The 22,000-nt window shown below is 42.8% G+C and overlaps 1 pseudogene; it reads left to right on the top strand.

Moving 5' to 3' along the window:
* The first annotated feature begins 20,200 nt into the window (after positions 1-20,200).
* Positions 20,201-20,318, top strand: LOC126238403 (5S ribosomal RNA; annotated as a pseudogene).
* Positions 20,319-22,000: the final 1,682 nt, after the last annotated feature.

Raw genomic sequence — 22,000 nt, 5'->3', positions numbered from 1 at the left:
ACATTCGTAGGTGATGGAGTTGTGAGCAAGTAGGCGGAAAAACCCAGTGGTAGTTGACCTTAACGTATCTAAATCTACTGCACATTTAGAATTGACTGCTAGGAGGCGAGTGACTGCAAATCCCGTCGGTATGTCACCTGGAGATTGTGGCGCTGTAATTCGGACCGAAGTGTAAGAGGCAGTAACATGATTGCTGATGCTGGAGAAAACACTGACACTGATTTGTTGATCCTGTCAGATATTTTCTCAGTTACTACGAACATGAGGCGATGACATACATTTGGGAAGGGGTGGTCAGCAGACAGTTATTTTGATTTTGTTCAGAAGGCCAACATGTTTCGGTTTGCAGAAAAGCAGTTCGCTTCAACACTCAGGAATGTCACTGAAGCCGGAACGATTAACGATTCGTGAGATATTCTAGACAGGCATTTTGTCTACGAATAAGTTTGGTTCCACTGGCCACATACTTGTGTATTCTGATCCTACAGAATGGACCACGTCATCAGAGAAACCAGTGGAAGGTTTAGGGGAGGAGTGCTGTACCATTCTAAGTTACTCTTTCCACTTTACGTGTGTCTGTTCTTCCCGTTCAGGCATACGCTGACAATCGTGCAAGAGCGTAACTAAGGTAAATAAAAGACGCGAGGGCTTTTTAATTACAATGACGCCCTTTATTCCTCGACAAATATGTAGTAACGTCGATGTGGCAGGAGGATTTTGATACTGGGAAGCTATGGTATGCCGTGAGAAAAGGCATTCAGTTGGTGTGAATGTGGGCGCACCATAATTTTTCGGACGCTGTACACTCACAAATGACAATCAAGCTACTTGGTATGTTATGCAGTTGGAACGTAAAGTTAGTTCAGTTAGTGTTCCGATATATCACCATACCTGTGTGCAAAGTGATGAGACTACTATCCCTGTAAGAAATTAAGTACATCTAGCTGAAAGGGAGGATAGATTTGACGTGGGAATGTGGGATTTCAACGCATTGACGTGCATATCTGACCGTAATGCCTGATAGACTCGTTTTGTAAACACTTGCATGTTATACCAATGCAAGGGTTCAACTGGATATGCTATAGCGTAAAACAGGGCAGACAGCACGGCTGTAACGTCATGGACGTCCTCTTATCGGCTGCCCTAAGCAGATCCAAACATGATCTTTGTTGCACTGTCGACTGCGATGTTCTTAACAGTACATCAGAGCATTTCGGTGATGTCTCTCAAACCCTTTCGTCCGCATGAGCGCTGTTGATTGTGACACAGTGTGTCTCACAACACTCGTTTGAGAGAGTCTTGCCGTGACGCAGCACCTTCCTGACGCGATGACTGAAAATACTCGTAGTCTGTTCTCGAATTGATGAGCTGGAAGACCTAAATTTGAAATAATTTCCTAGAACAGAGGAGAGTAGAAACACCAAGTGCGCATGAGTGTGGACATACTACAATTTTTTCGGACGCTATAGACATATAAAATATAACTGCATTGCTTCTCTCAAGTGCGTATGTGTTGGAGTGGAAAGTTTGTGTGTTCCGACATGTGCAAAGAAAACCATGTGTGCGGGAAGAAAAACAGACTACGTCCGATCGTAAGAGAAGTACAGATTTGGTGTGGAAAACTGCGATTTCAACACATGTCCAGACGAAGGGATATGAAAGATTTACGCAGGAAGTTATGTCAGTCATAAGGAGGATGTAGATTTACGTGGAGAATTGGTATTTCCGGAGCAACAGTAGTCATTTCTGCTGCTTTGCTCATTGTCAAATGTCATATAGTTACGGAATGCGGGCTGCCTTGATATCGACTGCCTATTTGCGTAACTATTTGATTCTCTCTCTCTCTCTCTCTCTCTCTCTCTCTCTTTTGTGTCGTCGGTCCGGCAGTCTTACATCTACATGGCTACTCTGGAAATCAAACTTAAGTGCGTGGCAGAGGATTCATCAAACCACCTTCACAATAATTCTCTATTATTCCACTCTCTAATAGCGCACGGAAAAAATGAGCACCTATATCTTTCCGTGCGAGCTCTGATTTCGCTTATTTTATTATGACGGTCGGTTTTCCCTATGTAGGTCGGAGTCAACAAAATATTTTCGCATTCGGGGGAGAAAGTTGGTGACTGAAATTTCGTGAGCAGATAAAGTCGCAATAAGAAACGCCTTTGTATTAATGATGTCCATCCCAAATCCTGTATCATGTCCGTGACACTCTATGCCCTATTCCTCGATAACACAAAATGCGCTGCTCTTCTTTGAAGATTCTTCATGTACTCCGTTAATCCGACAGCGTGCAGCAGTACTCCAAAAGAGGATTGACAAGCGTAGTATAGGCAGTCTCTTTAGTAGATCTCTTGCATCTTCCAAGTACCCGCCAATAAATCGCAGTCTTTCATTCGTCTTCCCCGCAATATTTTCCGTGTGTCCTTTCCAATTTAAGTTGTACGTAATTGTAATTCCTGCGTATTTGGTTGAATTTGCGGTCTTTGCATATGGTGGATTTGTAATGTAACCAAAGTTTAACGGATTTCTTGTAGCACTCACGTGGATGACCTCACGCTTTTCATTATTAGGGTCAACTGCCAATTTTAGCGTCATACAGGTATCTTTTCTGAATCGTTGTGCATTTTTTTTGACGTTCTGAAAACTTCACTACACCATAAACGACAACTTCATCTGTAAACAACCTACGACGGCTGCTCAGATTGTCTCCCATATCATTTATATAGATAAGGAAGAGCAGAGGACCTATGACACTACCTTGGGGAACGCCACAAATCACTTCTGTTTTACTCGATGACATTCCGTCAGTTACTGCGAACTGTGACCTCTCTGACAGAAAATCACAAATCCAGTCGCATAACTGTGACGGTATTTCATAAGCACGTAATTGATTACAATCGACTTGTGAGGTACATTGTCAGAGGCCTTCTGGAAATCCAGAAATACGGAATTAATCTGAAATCCCTTATCAATACAGCTCAACACTTCATGTGAGTAAAGAGTTGTGTTTCACAAGAGCGATGTTTTCTGAATCGGTGTTGACTACGCCTCAATAGACCGCTCTCTTCGAGGTAATTCATAATGTTCAAACACAACATATGATCCATAATCCTGCTGCATATCGACCTTAATGATATGGGCCTGCAATTTAGTGGATTACTTCTATTGTCTTTCTTGAATATTGGTGTGACTTGAGCAACCTGCTAGTCTTTCGGTACGGATCTTTCGTCAAGCGAGCTGTTGTATATGACTGTTATGTATCGAGTTTCAGAAGCCCCTTCTTCGACTGTGAGAAGTACTGGTGTTATACACATTTTTTGTCTTTATGTGGTTGAGAGAACATCGATTGTAATGTGATGTTTGCATCAATATGGCGAAACACAGGTGGAAGAGAGATTTGCTGGTTCTCTAGACATGACAAACACATACGGTTATGAGTATTGAAATCTCAGATGACCTTGTAAAGTGCAAGGGTGATCTGGAATCGTTATATCATTAACATCGTCGTTCATTAAAAAGATAAGAGTGGAACTAACAGTTTCTCCTATTTAAAAGTTTCCAAGTAAAAAAACTTTGCAGACGAGGGAAGTTTCTAGTTACCCAATGGTTTGCAGCATCTCCCACGCAAATGTCTCGGCTCTCTAGACATATAATTTCCACTCTTCATCTTTTGGAGCCGACGGCGGTGGCCGAGTGGTTCTAGGCAATTCAGTCCGGAACCGCGCGACTGCTACGGTCGCAGGTTCGAATCCTGCCTCGGGCATTGATGTGTGTGATGTCCTTAGGTTAGTTAGGTTTAAGTAGTTCTAAGTCATAGGGGACTCATGGCCTCAGATGTTAAGTCCCATAGTGCTCTTGAACCATTTATCTTTTGGATTATACTGTGCAGGCGACCAGTAACATACTGCCATGTAGCTGATATCGAAAACAGTCGCGTAAACGTCATGGTATTTCGTCGAACAATGTTAAAATACGTGAAATTATGAGAAATTTCATATGCGTCTCGACGATTTCAGCATAAACTCTCACAAGTATCGTGGTTTTTTGGTGTGTAAAATGCGTTGTTCGACTGTACGTTGGTGTCATTTGTGACGTCACACTTGTCTTTCAGAGTGGGACAAGTCTCTCTCTCTCACACCATCCAGCAGGTCTTTGTACTGGACTCGTGGTCCGTTATAAGGCACGTCATTCAGCAGCGTACAGCACCGACGACTGCTAGCACACTATACAGCGGTCCCGTTCTATTCCATAAAAGCACGCACGGCGACGGCACACAGAATTCGAAGCTTGTCCTGGATAGCGAAGTATGTTTCGTGATTATTATTACCAGTGAGTTTCTTCCCGAATAGGACGGTGCTTTGTTTTATTTCGGAGTTTTATCATCTGCAGGACTGTGTCGCGAATTACTCTGTCTCTTGAAACACTTTGCCTAATGGCGCAACGCGCGCCGACACTGAACTCATGGCCGCCTACACCAACAAGAATAGTTGGGAACATCTTCGCCTGACAGAAGCCGTGCGCCCTGCCACAACGAGCGCGCTCGAGGCGGCTGCTCTCCAGCACGCTCTCTCAGTACCAAGAAAGCCTTGCGCTGCTTTAAACACATAATACTCGTACGTAAATAATGCAGAGTGACGTGGTTCCGTCTGGAACGTGGCCAGCTCAACGGTAACGACAGCAGCACTATACGGCATACTGCGTATCGCTTCACAAAGACCTGTGCAGTATAATGACGTCAGATGTTTCCACTGGATTTCTAAGTGGAACGACTAAATAAGTCACAAAACATATGAGATTTACTATCAGTTCTTGAAAAATAGGAACGGTTGTTGAACAGCGTATCGGTATACAGTACAGCGTCAATTCTGTGTTACACAAGAAGACAATATTGCTGACAGCATTTATAGATTTAGAGTTTGTCAGGCAGAACATCCATCCATGTTTTATTGAGCATAATTACGTCAGATCCCTACAGAGAATTTCTAAATAACGTCAGGTGACAAACAAGCACCAAGTCACCGACTTTTCACGGCAAAATTAACGAATAACGTGAAATTAACACATAAAGAAACTATAGTCTTACACATTTCTGTTCATGTCGGAGCTATATTTAACACTTTGATATCAGAAAAAAATAAATTTTCCAAGTAAATCGGACAATTTACGCGTCAAATCCGTGGTGGGCTAACATTGCTACTACCATATCATCAAAATGCTTTCTCTGTCGGGTAGAGGGACTCAGCGTACTTTTGCTGCCAATTCTCTCGAGCCTCCGTGTTCAAAAATGAAATTCGTCTTGCAACGCCTTTGCTTGTAATTTCACTGACTTCTGTTCTGACTATTTTAAATGCTAAATCAGTCCTTCAGACGAGCATTTCTTTGTCTGTTCTTCTCATTTTTCCTGCAACTGTTTGCCCTTGGATTCCCTACACATCTTATTTACTTCATCCCTACGTGACATGATGTATTTCTGCCATTTTCTGTTCTTTTTTATACTTCCTTCTTTCCTCTGTTACCCACGGTTTCTTCACAGTTACCTTCCTTGTACTTCTCGGTCCAACTTCTCCGATTGCTTTTTTTGATGCCCATTCTTCGGCAGATTAACTTGCTTTTGTGTTATCGTAGTATCTACAGCCGTAGAGATCTTCAAACGAAACCCGTCATTTCTCAGTACATCAAGCAACGCTGAGGATATTCAGCCCAGTTGTCAATCGTATGATTACTGCCGCAACACGTTTCGGGACAACGTTTCCCCATTTTCAAGTACTTAAAAAATTTGTATGCCATTAGGCCTTGTGACAGATTGACAACAACACAAAGCATAACACCTGAAACATCACAAGCCGGTGCATCCACCGCCCGAAGTACAGCTGCATATGATAGTTAAGTATGGAGTTCCAGAAGACTCTTGTTTGACTGTGAGGTATACTGCCGTTCTACACATTTTCCAATTTTTTTTTTTGGTTGAGAGAATGTTGATTGTAACATTTTGCTTGCATCGAGTTGGTGGAAACAGACATTTCTTGGTTCTCTAGACATGAGAAACATACGTGATTATGAGTATTAAAATCTTTGTTGACTGTGAAGTACAAGGATGCTATGAAATCTTTTATATCATTGACATCCGTATTCATTACAAAAAATACGATTAGAACTAACAGTTTCCCCTACATCCTAATTTTCGCAGACGACGTAAGTTTCTAGTTACACAACGGTTTGCAGCGTGTCCCACACAATGACCTCGTTAAAGTTTCGGTTCTCGAAGACAAAATTTCCACTCTTTATCTTCAGAATTAAACTGTGCAGGAAATCGTTACCATATGAAGCCGGAGATATCGAGAACAGTAGCGTAAATGGTACGATATGCTGGCAAACCATGTGAAAGTACATGAAATTCTGGAAATTTTCGTATGCTACTCGATAATTTCAGCATAAAAGTGTCACAAATATCGTCGCTTTTCGGCGTGTACAATCATATATTTCAGGTGATATTGGTAGCCTAATTCGTGATCGAGGAAGCATTTATCATCGAATGAGCTCAGAAAGTAAATATGCTTGTAATGGTTCTGAGCACTATAGGACTTAACCTCTGTGGTCATCAGTCCCCTACAACTTAGAACTACTTAAACCTAACTAACCTAAGGACATCACACACATCCATGCCCGAGGCAGGATTCGAACCTGCGACCGAAGCAGTCGCGCGGTTCCGGACTGCGCGCCATGCTTGTAATCCCAGAGTCTCGAGATGGTCACAGCTCGTTGCAGAAACCATGGAAACAAGCAAGCCAGACCGAAGATGAAATGCGTCAGCGTATGCGTTTGTGCGGGAGGGACGAGCCCAGCTTTTATACACCTGTTGAGGAAGTGGCCGCTGTTCGCGGGGGGCGCTCCGATCACACATCAGGCCAGCGCTTTCAGGGGCAGTTGATTCTTGACCGTTGGCCGTGGTGGCTGACCGACCACTCGCACTGCGAGTATATACGGTGCATGTGGTGCTTTTTTTGTGATCTGTGTGTCTTTGCGGTACATGTAGGAGTGTCTGGCGGTCAATAGCTACATGCAGAAATGATGATTCTGTATGGTGCAGGATATGAATAGTTTACTACGGCGAGGTAACGATATAGTATTGTGGTAGAATGGTTTTTGGTGATATAGGCCGGTTGGAGGTCGGTTTCACGTCGAAAAATTAAAGCTTTCCTCGACAGTTGCAGAGCAGTTTAATTTAAAAAGTGTCTTTAGCAATAGTTTCCGTATTTCATGATCTGTAGATAACTTTTACGGGGTTTAACTGTCAGTGAAATATGACTTCTGTGTGTTTTTCGATCTATACAAAATAGGTTTCCAATGAAAGTCTAGTAATTTTTCCGTTTGTAGTAATAGGCGGAAAGTGCTCCCACACCAACAGCAGCATATTGGCGGGTGTATTCAGTAAGAACCAATCAGGATGCTCCGTTCATAGGAAGTTAATTGACGTCAGAGAGTCACAAAACATCCTTTGTGGGGCATAGGACTCTTTACAGACTGGTTCCAACAACACAGGGGCAGAACAAGGCATCTATGGAAAGTTCCGTGATGTCATAAGCATGTGATATCTTCTTTGTTCGACAAGTCCTGACAGACCAGCCTCCTCTGGCCTGGACAAGTGGGATGATGTCACTCATCCGCCAGTGTGGCTTTAGAGCATCTCCGGGCCAGCATCTGTAGGAAATTCGCCGAAAATTCCATCCATTTTTCTCGTCTGTAGGACAGTGCTTCGAAATCCAGGAGAACCTTTAATACATTCGATCAGCTGTTGGCCTATTTTCTTCTCGATATCTTGCGGGCTTCGAAACATATCATAAACTTTTAGACATCTAATAGTTTTGATTTCCCGTCTGTGCTTAGACACCAGAGTGGGTTTCCCATTGTATAAATTTACCTGAAAAAGTGAGGAAAATGAAAAATACCTGTCTTAACATCCTTAACTCCAGCAGCGAAAATAAACTAACCCACTCAGCGTTTCAGAAAACTGGTGAACACTACAGTACCTTAATTTTTTCCTGTCTTGAAATGCCTCGAAACAAGCAGCTGAAACTCGAAAAATAGAGAGGGGGTAGAGGGTCACAGGAAGTGGGGGGGGGGGGGGTAAGTGACTGTAGGATAGTTTTGAGCACCCTCTGATGTCGATATTGTGGATGAGGGCATTCCATCTTAAACTTCAAGGTGAAAACATACAGGTGCGATAGTAAAAAGTGGGGGATGGGCATGGCAGAAAGTTGGGTCGGGGGCAGTGGAGTATGGAGGACAATTATCCAGGAACATATATCCCGCCAAAATAAATAAAGTACACTTGCCTAACCATCCTCTCCAGTAGCTGGATATAAGCTGATTGTTTCCCGTCATTTTCAGGGGTGTGGTGGTGCTGTGGTATGGATAACATAATGTGAATGGGGGGGGGGGGGTAGTGGGGGAAGAGTTAGGTTAATACAGGTACCACAACTTCCCTATTTCCCATCGAAATTTTAATTTCCTACTCTACTGTCTGTGACGTTGCCACATCTATGGCCACTATCTTGGATCCACCATTTGGCAACAATGCACGCTGTCCCAGTAACCGCCTAGCCCCACTACCCATGGGGACTTCAGGGCAACTTTACTCATCGTGAGGGTTCCAGTTGACCATATCTGTCCACCATCAGGAAGAATGGCCATATAGTACACCAAACAGAAAATAATGAAATCCATATCTGCGCCTGTCATCTGATAGCAAGTAATGGATTCATTGCAGCATTTTGTGTAGCACCATTGGTCGGACACTAGGCACAGCTGGATAAGAAAATTACCGTCCCAGTAATCTGCCGTTGACTTCACAACATAAACAGCAGCGTTTGCTGTGGTGCCACGACAGGGAACCTTGGACTGCTGGTGAATTATATTTCATTGTCTTCAACAATGAATCCAGTTCTGCACTATCATGGATGACGAACTCGACGACTATGGTGGCACCTTGGGGAGATGTTCGATGCCTCCAGTGTTTTGGAGAGACAGAATGGTTTCACTATCGTATCTGCACCTGATAGAAGGTGTTTGGGACCAGGACGGTCGTCAGCTCCTTCCCATTGCCAGTTTCTGTGATAACATAGGACGACTTAGAACGGTTTTGGGACACTTTACCTCAGGAGGGATTCACCCTTCCCAATCGAATCAGTGCATGCCTCTAGGCCAGAGGATTCCATCATCATACTAATATGTGGGCTCATACTGCCAATTTTTTTCTAAATTTAACTTGATGTTGCAACCACTGAAATAACAACACATACCCATCTGAGGAAGATTATTTCATTTCTTCGCTTTATTTGTCAGGCAGTGTAGTTCCACAGTAATCAAACGGCCTATTTTTCATGTCGAGTAACATGGCGAAACCAAGTGAAACAGTCGAATAGCCAATGATTTGGTTTTGTGTGATGATTCACCAACTTAACTGCGGCGCGGAAAAGATAGCAAAGAAAGTATTTGGTTTTCAGAAATCTTATGCAGAAGGAAACAATTTGTTTCTCATAATCTTCTTCAGATAGTTGTGGTTGAGTTAAAGGTTTACAGCCGTTGATTGACAACATTCCAAGGAGATTCACACCAGATTTTGTTCGTCAAACTTGTACCAGAAGTTGAGAAAGAACAGAACTCAGTAGAAAGGTTAAGATGTTGTGTTGTTTCTCTCTCAAAGTCCGTGCACCATTGTACCGCCGAAGACATATCCGTCCAGCTCACTGACCACTGAAGCCTTTACCATGGCCTTCCGAAGCAAAACCAAGAGAGAATACATATAACATAACTATTGAAAAGCTACGACAAGCTCAGATAACATCATCAGAAATGGTTAATGCACAAACCATACGAGAAGAAATAGGAAAAGCTTCTACACCTTTTTCATTTTATCGGAAATGAAATGTCACTGCTGTTGTCGCAAACATGAAGCCGCTGCTTCGTGCACTGTGGTTGAGAAATGCAGCAGTCTTTCCTGCACCTGAAATTTGGTACGTACTCTAAACTGTCCTTAACTTTTGGTAACACATCGCTATTTGTAAGGAAATATATGAAGGGAAAGGTAATAATATGATACATCATTTATGGGTGACAGTGGTCAACAATGATATCCCGAGTTTCCAAGCGGCAGTAGGTACAATAACATATCGGATCCTTATATATTTAACAAAAATAAGTAGTGCTACGTCTATCAGTATGTTCTAGAGCAAACAGCAGTAGGAAGTACCCTACTTTTTGTTTAGGAAAGTATTAATGCACACATTAGAGTATGGTCGTGTTGTAGCACAACAGCTCAGCATTACATGAGCACAGTGCACAGTACACAATAGAGGAAACAGTTTTAGCATTGATACATAAATTTTGCGTACTGTCGTTGAAAATATGTAATTACATACTTTTATGTAGAATGTATCATAAAAAAGGATTCATGGTTCTGTATGTGACTAATACTTGGAAATATCAGCATTGTTCCATTTTCAGAAAAGCAAATAAAATATCGATAGACATATAATGATTCAGAATCGATGTGACTGAATAAAAATGTACTGGAAATAACTTTAAGAAGGGCTGCTAGGAGCCCGTGTGGCGAACGTCAGATGGAGAAACCGAGAGGATGCTGCAAGAAGACATACTTCTGAGCACAAAACACGAAGCCGACGAGCTTTACAAGCCTGCCCACTCTTTAGTTATGAGATTCATACACCCCTACATGATTTCATGGTCACAATGTCATGAAAATCACATAAAAAACTGTTCTTTCTCTAAAATACAAGAGAGCACAATTTCTTTTACTGTCTTAAGACACAGTATGAAGCCAGCGTTTAGATCAACCACTGATAGCCCTGACAAAGACACATAATTCTGTTGGGAGTTTATGAAGATGTGGGTAATGTACGAGTACTTTTTCGAAGACTGTTAAAACGTAAAGCGCAGTCAAGTGGAAGACCCATTTAAAAAGTGAGGTGTATCATTATTAGTTGCAAGTGATTTATTGAAATTTTTTTAAATATCTGAAAGGAAGTCTTTTATGTTTTCAGGATGATTTTTTATTTTGAAATGAAACTTTATGTAATTATTTAGCAAATAAATTATGTAATTATTTATTATTATGGCACCCACAGCTGGTATCAAGTTAAGTTCACCTAACCAAATATTAGCCATTCCATTGAAAGAGCACACTGGTCACATTGGAGAACAATTGCTAAGTAGAACTGGTTCAAATGGCTCTGAGTACTGTGGGACTCAACATCTGAGGTCATCAGTCTCCTAGAACGTAGAACTACTTAAACCTAACTAACCTAAGAACACCACACACATCCATGCCCGAGGCAGGATTGGAACCTGCGACCGTAGCAGTCGGGCTGTTCCGGACTGGAGCGCCTAGAAGCGCTCGGCCACTCCGGCCGGCTGTAGAACTGGTACCAGGCGGTCATGTCACCATCCATCGCTGACTTGTCATAACAGCGAGGTGGTTTGTGTATGCCTGCGGTTGTATTTAATCAGTTCCCTAATATGTTCGTACCCTTGAGCAAGGAATAGCGTCACTGAATAGTAATCAAAACGTTCTCAAACCCCGCCACTGCTTAAATTTTGAATAAAAATTTGAAATGGCGGCCGAAGACGTCCGACATAGGAAGTCCTCATTTTACCAACGGCGTTGTCAAAGACGGAAGAAGGTTCAGGACACACTCTTCCCTTGTAATGGGAAATTTCCCCTAAGAGGTTGAAAATCAGCACTGATCAACGGCATGAGGATACAGACGACAATGGAAATCACAGCATTAAACACACACAATGTGAATCTGCAGAACATGTGGCCTGTAACTAAAAAAGTGTCATGATGATCTCAGCACTGGCAAAACATTCCGGACTAAAATACCGTTCGGATCTCAGGTCGTGGACTACAGAGGAGCACACGACCACGATAAAAAGATCGAATAACCAACGAAAGGATGATGTTCTACGAGTCGCTACGTGGAATGTTAGTTACTAACCACCTTCCATACGGAGCACGTCTGTATATCACCACTGACTTCTAGTATCAGCCGCACGCAGCTTACGTCAACAAGTGTATGGGCCTGAAGATGACATTGTTACAACGTTGAAACTAGTTGCCAAAATAAAATCGACACCTTAAATACAGCTGGAGGAATTTCTACATTTTTGATATAAATTTATAACAGCTGACGTCGCGCTGTCCTCCATTTCAACTATGGATGTACGAAGATGGAATGTTAGAAGTTACAACGTGGTAATCCCAGTCTAGATGTAGTCTGGCTAAGTGAAGTGAAATGGAAAGAAGACAAAGATTTATGCTCCAATGTGCTTGAGTCCTATCAACAGTAGCAGAAAATGCTATAACGGAAGAAGGATACCTTGTGAATATGAAGGTTGGATTGAGATTGAGTCATTGTGAAGAGTTAGAGTTCAGCGATAGGGTTGTCCTGAGCAAAGTCGAGAGTAAACCAACGCCGACAACAATAGTTCCGGTATACATATCGACCTCACAGGCAGGAGATGGAGCAGAAGAGAAAGTATATGAGGATATTGAACATGTAATCAGTACGTAAAGCAGATGAAAATGTGATTCTAATGGGGGACTGTAATACGGTTGTAGGAGAAGGAGTAGAAGAGATGGTTACATGATATATGGGCTTGGTAGGTGGAATGAGAGAGAAGAATGTGTAGTTGAGTTCTGTAATAAATTTCAGCTAGTGATAACGAATGGTTCAAATGGTTCAAATGGCTCTGAGCACTATGGGACTTAACTTCTGAGGTCATCAGTCCCCTAAAACTTAGAACTACTTAAACCTAACTAACCTAAGGACATCACACACAACCATACCCGAGGCAAGATTCGAACCTGCGACCGTAGCGGTCACGCGGTTCCAGACTGTAGCGCACAGAACCGCTCGGCCACCCCGGCCGGCGTGATAACGAATACTCTGTTCAAGAATCACCAGTGGAGGGAAGTACACTCGCAAAACGCCGGGAGATACGGGAAGAATTCAGTTAGCTAACATCATGGTCAGGAAGAGATTCTGATGTCAGATGTTGGGCTGTAAGGCCAACACAGGAGCAGATATAGACTCGGATCAGAATTTAGTAATGGCTAAGAGTAGGTTGAAGTTTAAGAGACTAGGCAGTAAGAAACAATGCGCAGATGGAATACAGAAATACTAAGGAATGACGAGATACGCTTGAAGTTCCCTGAGGCTACAGATATTGATATTATGATACACTCAGTAGGCAGTTCACTTACAGACGAATAGTTATCTCTGAGAAGGTTATTCACAGAAGGTGGAAACAAAAACATAGATACAAAGAAGGTGACTGCGAAGAAACCATGGGTAACGGAAGAAATACTTCAGTTGATCGACGAAAGGAGGAAGTGCCTAGATGTTCAAGAAAATTCAGGAATACAGAAGTACAAGTCATTTAAGAATAAAATAAACTGGAAGAGCGGTGAAACTAAGGCTTTATGCAGGCATGAAAAAAGTAAGCAGATAGAAGAAGAAATTATCGTTGGGAGGACTGATTCACCATACAGAAATGGCAACACAACCTACAGCGAAATTAAAAGCAACAGAGGCGGTAACATTAGGAGTGCATTGTGAATTCCACCGTTAAGTGCTGAGGTGAGAGCGGATTGGTGGAAAGAGTACACTGAATGCCTCATAATGAGGGGAGGGACTTTTCTGGTGACATGATGGAACAAGAAACCGGAGTCAAGAGGGACCAGATGGGGCATCCAATATTATAATCAGAATTTAAATGAGCCTTAGAAGACTAAGATCAAATAAGACAGAAGAGATAGATAACATTATCAGAATTTCTTAAATGATTGAAGGAAGTGGGATCCTAACTGCTATTCACGTTGGTGCGTGGAATGTGTGACTAGCGATATACCATCAGACTTATGGAAAAACGTCGTCTACACAGTTCCGACAAGTTCGAGAATCATCGCATAATAAGCTTAACAGCTCATGCATCCGAGCTGTCTACAAGAATAATATACAGAGTAATGTATAAGAAAATTGGGGATCTTTTAGATGACTATCATTTTTGCCTAAGGAAAGGTAAAAGTATCCAAGAGGAAAAGGTGACGTTGCGATTGATAATGGAAGCAAGACTGAAGAAAAATCAAGACAAGTTCATAGTATTTGTTGACCTGGAGAAAGTGTTCGCCAATGTAAAATATTGCAAGATGTCCGAAATACTGGGAAAAATAGGGAAAATGGAGGTGAGGTACAGGAATAAAATGTGTAATATACTATGTGTCAAGAACCAAGAGGAAGTGCTTGGATTAAAAACAGTGTTAAACAGAAATGTAGACTTCCGCCCCAACTGTTGAGTTTATACTTCGAAGAAGCAATGACGCAAATAAGACTAACGTTCAAGAATGTGATTAAAATTCATGGTGAAATGATATCGGTGATGATATTCGCTCGTTTCATTGCTACTATCAGTGACAGTGAAGAAAAGCTACAGTATATATTGAATGGAATGGACAGTCCAATGAGCACATAATATGGATTGAGAGTAAATCGAAGAAAGACCAAACCACTGACGAGCAGCAGAAAAGAGAACAGCGAGAAATTTAACACCAGAATAGAGGATCACGAAATAGACGAAGTTAAGGAATTCTGTTAACCTAAGCAACAAAATAAGCCATGATTTTCGGAGGAAGGAGGTCATAAAAAGCAGACCAGCACTAGCAAAAAGGTCATTCCTGTTTAAGAACAGTCAAATGGTATCAAACATAGGCCTTAATTCGAGCAAGAAATTTTGAAAATATACGCCTGTATGGTACTGGAACATGGACTGTGAGAAAACTGGTAAAGAAGGGAATCGAAGTATTTGAGATGTGGTACTACGAAGACAGTTGATAATTAGATGGACTGATAAGGTGAGGAATGAGGAGGTTCTCTGCAGAAGCGGCGACGAAAGGATTATATGGAAAACACTCGTATGAACAAGAGACAGGGTGCTAGGACATGAGTTAAGTTATTAGAGAACACCTTCCATGATACTAGATGGAGATGTAAAGAGTAAAAACTGTAGGGGAAGTCAGAGACTGGAATACATTTAGCAAATAAATGAGGATGTCGGTCGCAAGCGTTTCTCTGAGGTGAACAGGTTTTCACAGAACAGGAATTTGCGGCGGACCGAATCGAATGAGCAGTCGAAAGAGAGTGCCGGAAGGCAGCACTCATGCTTGGACCTATCCGTTGCCACACCGTGAACGAGGTTGCCCCATTTGAAGTTGCATCAGCGTGGATCGTCCATCGTGTTTACATGATGTTAGTTACCCCTGACAGCCACAAGCACGGCGTAAAAATAGGAACTGGAGAAGAGTTTCACTCCTTACTAGTAAGTATCGATTTCAAACCCCGTCAGAAATTGATGCTCTCAGTGAATGAAGTTTCCGAACGAGCACTGAGACACGTCATTAAGGCAGGTCTCACCATATTTTAGTGGCTTTTATTAATATTTCTTTGTTCTACTAATTTAGTGCCATAAGTATGCAAGCCTGATCTTGGTATTTCGCCAAGTTGGCGCTGGTTAGCTGATATCAGCGATATAATTATTGCTGAGACCAACGATATAACCATTTCATTATTTGCCACCCTGAGTAACCTGTAACACCTATATCGATTAGAAGTAGGTTTATACTATGTAACTGTGTATCTTTGATTATGAAGTGCTAATTCTTTGTCACTTAAAGACATTGATTTGTGACAGGAAATTTAAAGTTTGTAATGTATGTGTGAAAGAAACTAAATAATGTTTAAAATAATGAAATGTTATAACATGTGTATGTTTATGAAGAAAACATTGTATATTGGCAGCTGGTTCATGCTTAGGACACTTGTTTTGTATAACACACGAGATGTAGGGAAGTCCCTCCGCAACGGAAGTGGCTTGGCGCAATGCAAAATGTGGTTTTGGCGGTAGAACTGGGCGGCTCCTCGGTGCAAACGGTACGCAATCAGTGGATAGACGTTGCTCGGTACTCATCAATGGTGCCAAGGGAGGCAATTGGAAGCCGTTTTGAAAGAAATTTTGCCTCGGATGTGGATCTGGCTGTTGTATGGTACTTTCGGCAATAAGGAATTGAGAACATGCTAAAAATCCGTTGCGAAGAAGAAGTTGTATAGAGCATTCAAACCTCAAGAGCCGTGAGTACAGTTAGCTGCCACGTCGCTTGCCTCCACTACGTCGCCACTGCTCCACCAGCTTCATGCATAGAGATATGTATCACATCGTGTACGAAAGTTTTCAGTAACAATACAAGTGCTGTAAGCCTGTGTTTAGAACCATAGCTTTTATCCTAATCATGAACCTATGCAGGATCCCCTCCTAAGTATTCAGAAAACCGAGTCTCCTGTTTCTAACGGATTAGTGATTTATTTCTGTGTATTAAATGTACTAAAACTCAGTGCCAGATTGTGTAAATGTTATTGTCTAAAATACCTGCTTCACAGGTGATGAAAAAGGCACAAAAGTTAAACATAATTTAGCCTTGATTGCTATCATGAACGAATTTTTTGAGGTTCATCAAGCTCAGTGTTGAGTATGGATGATAACATAAGCTATTCCCAGTGGGGTTAAGAATTAAATTTAGTTGAATTGAATCTTACTACTGAAATAATCATAGAGTTTGACTAGTGGTACGCTATCAGTTTATGCGTCCCCACCATATTATGCTCGTATTAGAAAGATAATTGGAATATTATCGCTACTAAAGGAATCTGATACAGTTCTATAAATGGGAGTATAAACAGTGTGATTTTAGTATTATTTAATTTTATTTGTTGTATTTATATGCCAGTTAAGCCAGAAACCTTTCCATGTACAACTTTAGTTCAGTGCTTCCTGCAGTAACATCTCACGTAATGATCGTGATTGTAACTATTATTATTATGACTGGGGTATAATTTTGCTTTCTATGGTTACTGGTTTGTGCATTAATGGTAACTGCTGCTACCCACAACATAGATTGCCCTGTATTTGTGTCTCCAGTGTGCTATTCAAAAGGGAGTCTTAATAAAAGTCACTACAACAACTTAGATTTAGTTTCCTTGAACTTAATATTTCAAATTAATGTGCCTAATTTGGCTGGCGACCGTTCGATTTTTCATTCGTATATGAACTTCACAACTTTCGTTATCCCCAAAGTAAAAGCCTGTTTAGTTTCTCTATTAATTACAATATAGTCAAAATTACTGTCAGATACCCTCATCCATTAGACACACGTGCGGTCAAAACTCAGATTCCTCCCAGAGGGTAACATCAGTTTCTGTCACGACAGGCTAGTGTTATATGTGGCTTTTCCCGTGGCAGGCATAAATGTTCAGTGGTTAGGTAAGAATGACGTATCTCGGGCTAGTGACGTATAACGAAGCTAGTGTTATAAACCGTCGCCGGAGATTTTCGTGTGTTTATACTGAACCATATGGTCAGTAGAGGCAAACTTTAAGAAGAGAGGGGATAAACCGTTAGTTTTCGAACGTTAGTTGGGAGAGGCAGTCTTGTCAATGACGTAGAGGTCAATAAACATGCCTTCCGGAGATCTACACTACTGGCCATTAAAATTGCTACACCACGAAGATGACGTGCTACAGACGCGAAATTTAACCGACAGGAAGAAGGTGCTGTGATATGCAAATGATTAGCTTTTCAGAGCATTCACACAAGGTTGGCGTCGGTGGCGACATCTATAAAGTGCTGACATGAGGAAAGTTTCAAACCGATTTCTCATACGCAAACAGTGGTTGACCGGCGTTGCCTGGTGAAACGTTGCTGTGATGTCACGTGTAAGGGGGAGAAATGCGTACCATCACGTTTCCGACTTTGATAAAGGTCGGATTGTAGCCTATCGCGATTGCGGTTTATCGTATCGCGACATTGCAGCTCGCGTTGATCGAGATCCAATGACTGTTAGCAGAATATGGAATCGGTGGGTTCAGGAGGGTAATACGGAACGTCGTGCTGGATCCCAACGGTCTCGTATCAATAGCAGTCGAGATGACAGGCATCTTATCCGCATGGCTGTAACGGATCGTGCAGCGATGTCCCGATCCCTGAGTCAACAGATAGTGACGTTTGCAAGACAACAACCATCTGCACGAACAGTTCGACTATGTTTGCAACAGCATGGACTATCATCTCGGAGACCATGGCTGCGGTCACCCTTGACGCTGCAACACAGACAGGAGTGCCTGCGATGGTGTACTCAACGACGAACCTGGTTGCACGAATGGCAAAACGTCATTTTTTCAGATCTGTTTACAGCATCATGATGGTCGCATCCGTGTTTGGCGACATCGCGGTGAACGCAGATTGGAAGCGTGTATTCGTCATTGCCATACTGGCGTACCACCCGGCGTGATGGTATGGGGTGCCATTGGTTACACGTCTCGGGCACCTCTTGTACGCATTGACGTCACTTTGAACAGTGGACGTTACATTTCATATGTGTTACGATCCGTGGCTCTACCCTTCATTCGAATCCTTGGAAACCCTACATTTCAGCAGGATAATGCACGACCGCTTGTTGCAGGTCCTGTACGGGCCTTTCTGGATACAGAAAAAGTTCGACTGCTGCCCTGGTCAGCACATTCTCCAGATCTCTCACCAACTGAAAACGTCTGGTCAATGGTGGCCGAGCAACTGGCTCGTCACAATACGCCAGTCACTACTCTTGATGAACTGTGGTGTCGTGTTGAAACTGCATGGGCAGCTGTACCTGTACGACATCCAAGCTCTGTTTGACTCAATGCCCAGGAGTATCAAGGCCGTTATTACGGCCAGAGGTGGTTTTTCTGTGTACTGATTTCTCAGGACCTATGCACCCAAATTACGTGAAAGTGTAATCGCATGTCAGTTCTAGTATAATATATTTGTCCAATGAATACCCGTTTATCATCTGCATTTCTTCTTGGTGTATCAATTTTAATGGCCAGTAGTGTATGACAAATAATGTGATAATGCTCCAACGCCCTGCAAACTGCTGCTTTCGTTTGCACACACCTTTCAGTCAGCTGCTGTGGTATGTCACGGGTAGGAGAGATAATTTATTGAATTTAATTCGGCGCCATATTGTGGATTAGGAGATGTGACACTCCATAAGTTCTATAGATAAAGGGAAACAATTCTCACTTTGTAGTGAGCCAAGCCAGTGATAGGAAAGCACCTCTCATTTTATAAGTCCAAAATCGGATTGCCAATCGGGCAAAGTCGCCTTGAGCACTGAGGTAACCGTCCCACCAATGCACCGGGTTGAACAACACCGTTTGGTGAAACACCAGGTCCTGCTGTGTAAAGAAGTCACTAAGTCCCTGCCTCGCATCCACTTCCAACAGGAATTGTCGACCCTTAAAAACCTATTTTAATGGTCAGCAGGCGTGATAGCCGCATGGCAAGAGCTCGGGTGCTTAGGGAGGGTACTCGTGTGTCTCCCATTTGCCCGTAATGGCTGAGACTGGCCTCCTCGGTGGGCTGATAACTTGTGTCGAGCCACGCCAACACAGAACTTGGCACACCACTCCACAACGCTGGTTCTCGACAGGCACCCTGCCCCATACACAATATTCATTCCAGATGGAAGTCCATCCGTGTTTGCCCTTCGGCAGCCAAGAAAAGAATAGTAGCACGTTCTACCTGTTTGAACGCATCTGGTCAAAAGGTCGCCATAGTTAACGTTTCAAAATACAACGCTCGCTCGTCGGAAAGACGTGAATGGCACATTAATCTCAAGCCTATATGTTGGTACTCGTGTACCCACGCTGCAGTCGCGGTATGTTGCACGCACGTCGCAGCAACGCCCTCAGACGGAAACATTTTGATTTCCTCTTCAGCTTTTTATAAACTCTTTTCCAAATTAATTAGCTCATGGTAATGGAATATGCCACTGGAGACCCATATTTCAAAATTTACTTTTGTTTCCCCGAGTATCCGATAGCTAATTTTCTTGACCATTAGCACTGATAATCGGGTTTATAGTGTTTGTGATCATCGAAAGCATCCTAGAATGAATGAGAGTGCTTTTGACGAAACAGATAATGAATATGTTCCTAAAATGATTAGAGAAAATAGATGTTTCAAGTTGATTCAGTGATTAGACCATCTGCCCAGCCTATAGTTATTACTGTACGTCGCTATAAATATCGGCAACGGCCTTGCCGCAGTGGAAACACCGGTTCCCGTCAGATCACCGAAGTTAAGCGCTGTCGGGCGTGGCCGGCACTTGGATGGGTGACCATCGGGGCCGCCATGCGTTGTTGCCATTTTTCGCGGAGCACTCAGTCTCGTGACGCCAATTCAGGAGCTACTCGACCGAATAGTAGCGGCTCCGGTCAAAGAAAACCATCCTAACGACCGGGAGAGGAGTGTGCTGACCACACGCCCCTCCTATCCGCTTCCTCATCTGAGGATGACACGGCGGTCGGATGGACCCGATGCGCCACTTATGGCCTGAAGACGGAGTGCTATAAACATCAAATACATCAGTGCATATGTTAGAAGAGAGCTGAGCTCAGAAATGTCGAACTAGAGCCTTATTAAATCTATTGAAATGGTGATGCAAGTTGGTCCTTACAATGTAAGAGTTAATAAGGTTCTTGTAACAGTTCATCAAACCCGGGCTCTATATCCGTTAGCATAATTTAAATGCAATATGTACATCCATATTGCGTGATTAATCCAAGTAGCATGAATTATTCCCCCAGATCTTACAACACTTGCGAAAGGAAGTGCATGCTATAAACATTTCGATCCAGGTACCTTGTAAAAGCCCATCGCCCACAGCGGTTCGTAAAGTTGCATTTCGTCAGTGGCCCAAAGGCCACATAAACTGGGTGGCAGTTGACTCCGTGGGTGTACTGTGAGCCGAGGAATTGCGGTTTTGCCACTTTTTTCAAGTAATGAAAGGCGTCGTGTGCCAGACGGCCCAATGAGGCGTTTAATCTGTGGTGTTTGGGGGATGTATTTGAGGCTGGAGATGGTTCTGTCGTGACTTGCTTTCGCACATCCAGGTTACCGTGAATATCAACTAGAATGTTTATTTTAAAATTCGCAGTGACCGAGTACTGTGGTGCCTTTTGCATCTTATCGAGTGCGCTGTGGACACACCCGTCTTCCAAGACGACGACAGCCGTCTCCACGAAGCTGTATGCATACGTTCACTCACAAACACTCAGGCAACCTTCAGCTCGTGAGTGGCCCGCTAATTACCCGATCTTAATCTCACATAGAATACATGGGGCTACTTGCAATAGCAAGGGAAACGTAGCAGTTAGCATCCACGACATTCGGTATCAATGCGAAATCTAAAGCCCGGATTTCTCTAGAGACGGTGTTTCATGGTTCAAATGGCTCTGAGAACTGTGGGACATAACATCTGAGGTCATCAGTCCCCTAGAACTTAGAACTACCTAAACCTAACTAACCGAAGGACATCACACACATCCATGCCCGAGGCAGGATTCGAACCTGCGACCGTAGCGGTCGCGCGGTTCCTAACTGAAGCGCCTAGAACCGCTCGGCCACACCAGCCGGACACGGTGTTTCATATCATTATGGTGATATCTTCTGCCGGTGACTAATTTTTGTACGATTTGCTTACATTACACTAAAAACAGTTGTGCTTACAAGACGTTACAAAGTGATGTGACGTAAGTCATGCGGTGTCTGTTGATATCGTGTCGGATCTTCAGCTTCCCTGCAACATAACAGCAAAAGTGCTGCAAGTAGGTGATTTTGCGCACGAACTACCGTTCCGGTTGTGTCCCATAAATATTCCATGAGACTCACGTCTGACGACCTGGATGGCCAAATTAATCGCTCGAATTGTCCTCAATATCCATCAAACCATCCACGAGCAACTATGGCCCAATAACATGGTGCACTGTCAACCACAAAAATTCCATCGTTGTTTGAGAACATGAAGTCCACGAATGGCTGCAAATGG

This window comes from Schistocerca nitens, chromosome 2 (assembly GCF_023898315.1).
Source record: "Schistocerca nitens isolate TAMUIC-IGC-003100 chromosome 2, iqSchNite1.1, whole genome shotgun sequence".
Classification (NCBI taxonomy): domain Eukaryota; kingdom Metazoa; phylum Arthropoda; class Insecta; order Orthoptera; family Acrididae; genus Schistocerca; species Schistocerca nitens.
Note: the sequence above shows the minus strand (reverse complement) of the source record. Positions and strands in the feature narration are given on the sequence as shown.